This window comes from Bidens hawaiensis, unplaced genomic scaffold (assembly GCF_021521415.1).
Source record: "Bidens hawaiensis isolate Kalapana, Puna unplaced genomic scaffold, B.hawaiensis_p1.1 tig00032363_1, whole genome shotgun sequence".
Lineage (NCBI taxonomy): Eukaryota > Viridiplantae > Streptophyta > Magnoliopsida > Asterales > Asteraceae > Bidens > Bidens hawaiensis.
In genome coordinates, this window is record NW_027495496.1 from 14,342 (window position 1) to 17,663 (window position 3,322).

A 3,322-nucleotide genomic window follows, 5' to 3' on the forward strand; every position below is an offset into this window, starting at 1 on the left:
GAGGCGTTTTATCGAAGTAAAGGTTATTTCGGGTACTAACATTGGTCATCACACTTATATAACTCATAGTACTCTAACTCCTTCAGATAAGAAATTGCCATTCAAGTTGAAACGAAGACAGTTTCCTGTATCGGTTTGTTTTGAGATGACAATTAACAAAAGTCAAGGCCAATCACTAGCAAGAGTTGGAATATATCTTCGACAGCCGGTACTTACACATGGTCAGCTATATGTGGCTTTATCCCGAGTGAAGAGTAGAGCCGGTGTTAAAATGCTTATATTAGATAAGGAGGGTAAGTTACAAATAAAACTACAAATGTGGTTTATAAGGAACTATTTAGTTATTTATGAAATTTTAATTTTCAAGTTTTTGTTATCTATAAAATAATTGTAAAACGAAAGTTATTTAGTTGTTTATGAAATTATCATTTTCAATTTTGTATTATGTATATAGTAATTATAGAACCGATGTTATTTTGGTTGAAACTTATGTTGAACAAAGTTTTTGTTTCTTATACGTATTATAAACAACTATATATCATGTTATTGTCTCCTCGAGTGTTGTTGTTAAACGGTTTATATATTTCCATCTGTGTCGTACACGGGTCAATAACCTAGTCATATTATAAAACACAATGCCAAACGTATAGATGAATCTCGCTAATCATTAAACAACTTCAATCGTTCTCTAACATGTATTACAAGGTAATTTATGGGATCTCCTACAAATGTTGTGTGGATGAACTTGCAGATGTTGCTATTGAGCAATTTTGTTCAGCATTACACTCATGGGACTGAGTTTTTCTAACATTGATGACCTTGATTTGAATTTTGTATTGACTAAATTTTCAATTTACATCACACATTGTAGTATAATGAAGTTAATTTATATCCCATACTGGTTATTATACACGTCCAGCACGTAAAATTTGTTTTCATATTTCTTGATACACACCTTAATTATTATTTTTCTATGTATACATTTAAACTAAAATAATCAATTTTTCCAGCCCGTGTGGTACACGTACGGGTTACTAACCTAGTCATATTATGAAACACAATGCCAAACATATAGATGAATCTCGCTAATCATTAAACAACTTCAATCGTTCGTTATCAACCAAACAATAAATTCATCCAACACTTATATGTTATATTATCATATTAAGAAAATACAGTAACAATGTATTAAAAGTGCTATGCACATGACATAAATCAAATATGTGTTAAAATGCTCTTATATAGGTGTTATGCATGAAGCCAGTCTTTTCCATCAATGTAAGCAATGCTCATGTACGGAGTTGCCTCCGCCAAGGTTAAATTTCTTGCATACTTCACCCTTTGCGTATATGATCCGGGACCATCACACTCGTATTGTCCAAAGAATACTTTCCTGATCGAAAAACAATCAAACGTTAGACACAACATATGTGAATATCTTTTGAATACTAAAATCTTGAATTGATATCTTTTCTCAATAATGAAACATGTCATAATACTATGTAGAAAAACTAAATAGCCTTAACTGATCTTTAGAGGCGTCGCTCATGTCATCCCAGCCTCCAGGAGCGATAATAGCAGGCATGAAAGTTTTTATGAACACACTAGTTGAATAATGACCCCACGCCCTCCCAAGCCAAATGTTACCATGTCCTCGAATCTCACAGTTCACAAAGGAAAACCCGGTGTTTTCCTGTAACGATTCACGTTTTTGGGCTGTTATCGCTCCATTGATCCCAGGGCCGGTTGCCACAGAGTTCAACTTACAATCCTAAAATAAAGATAAAAGAAAAATAGTTAAAAGGCGTACACTTCTTCTTCTTCTTTTTTTTTAATCAGTTTGGGAATATATTGAATTGGTTGCCAAGTTGTTAATACTATATATATACACGCGTAGAATATGTTTAAACTTATAAACATGAAAGAAATATAGAAACACTACTAGAAAACAGACAATCATTGACGAAGATTTACTTACAGACGTGTTATTTCGACATGCAAAGATCCATTGTCGTATAAAATAATGTACGGTAAACGCAATTACCTGATAGAGTGATCTACCATTTCCAAAGATAAAATCCATTGTTCCTTCAATGAAACAATTTTTGAAATAATGTCTTCCTGAGTCATCAAGAAGAGTATCTTGAAGTCCTTAAAATCCACAATTATAGAAAGCTGCTTGATCACCACTTATTCGGAATGCGACCGCTTGTCCATTGTTGTGTGGCTTTGGAGGAGGAGCTGTGTTCTTATCATTCCATAATATCACAAGCTTATCAATAATCTTGAATATATAAGAACAAAAAATAACTCTCTCTTTTGCGCTTCATGCATGATAATTATTTACTGAAACCATAACTTACCTTAAAGCTGATGTCGTAAGCAATAAACTTTGTTGCGAAAACACCAACCGAGTAGCTGTTGACTGTGCCATTAGAATTAGCCGCCGTGTCGCCCCAAACAATGAATGTGTTGGTATAACCCTGACCTTGAATTATCAAATTTGATTTAGTATTTGCCACCTTTACTTTCTCCCTGCCAAAACAATAAAACGATTTTCGGTTACTTAGTTTTACACATTTTAACCAAAAAAACTATGCACCACAAATAGATTTTAGTTACCTATATGTGCCCGAATCAACTATGATAAGCGTTGGTTTTGATGCATTATCAGGAACAGCATCCACCGCCTTCTGAAGACTGTTGAACTTGCCACAACCCTTTTGATCGACGGTTAACGTAAGCGCCACCCCGTATTTTGCTATGAGGGGGGATTTCCACTTTGTTTCGTCGCAGACAAGTAGCCTATCATGGCAGGCGAAAGTTTGGTTTTTGGAACTTTGTTCAAAATCACTCTTGTTTGAATGGTTGGTGATGTAGAATGAAACTAAGATTGAAAGAAGAACTGCAGCTGCAGAGAGCCCAAACAATATGCTTTTGTTAGTATTCATGTTTTAAGACCAAAGGATTGTAATTAAAAAATTTTGTAGGGTGGATAGCTATATATATGCATAATAAGAATCTAAAGGCTTTGTAATAGAGATAAACTATAAAAAAAATGATAAATTTGTCTGTTAAATTTTAGCAAGTTCGTTATGATTTTCTTTCTATGTAATGAGATATTGTATTTGATTAGTTTTTGTATTTATCATCTATTACATGATTAATTAATGGTCTGCATATTAGAGATGAGCTTGTTTTATTTAGCTTGTTATAAGTATATCTTCTATGATTCTTCTATAAATATAAGACTGTATTTGATAAGTTTTATTCTTGTGTGTATTTATCATAGATTGTAATCTTGATATCTACGTTATTAGGA

At 33.1% G+C, this 3,322-nt stretch overlaps 1 pseudogene; it reads right to left on the minus strand.

Moving 5' to 3' along the window:
- Nucleotides 1-1,137: 1,137 nt before the first annotated feature.
- Nucleotides 1,138-2,951, minus strand: LOC143583347 (putative pectinesterase 15; annotated as a pseudogene).
- Between the last annotated feature and the right edge of the window lie 371 nt (nt 2,952-3,322).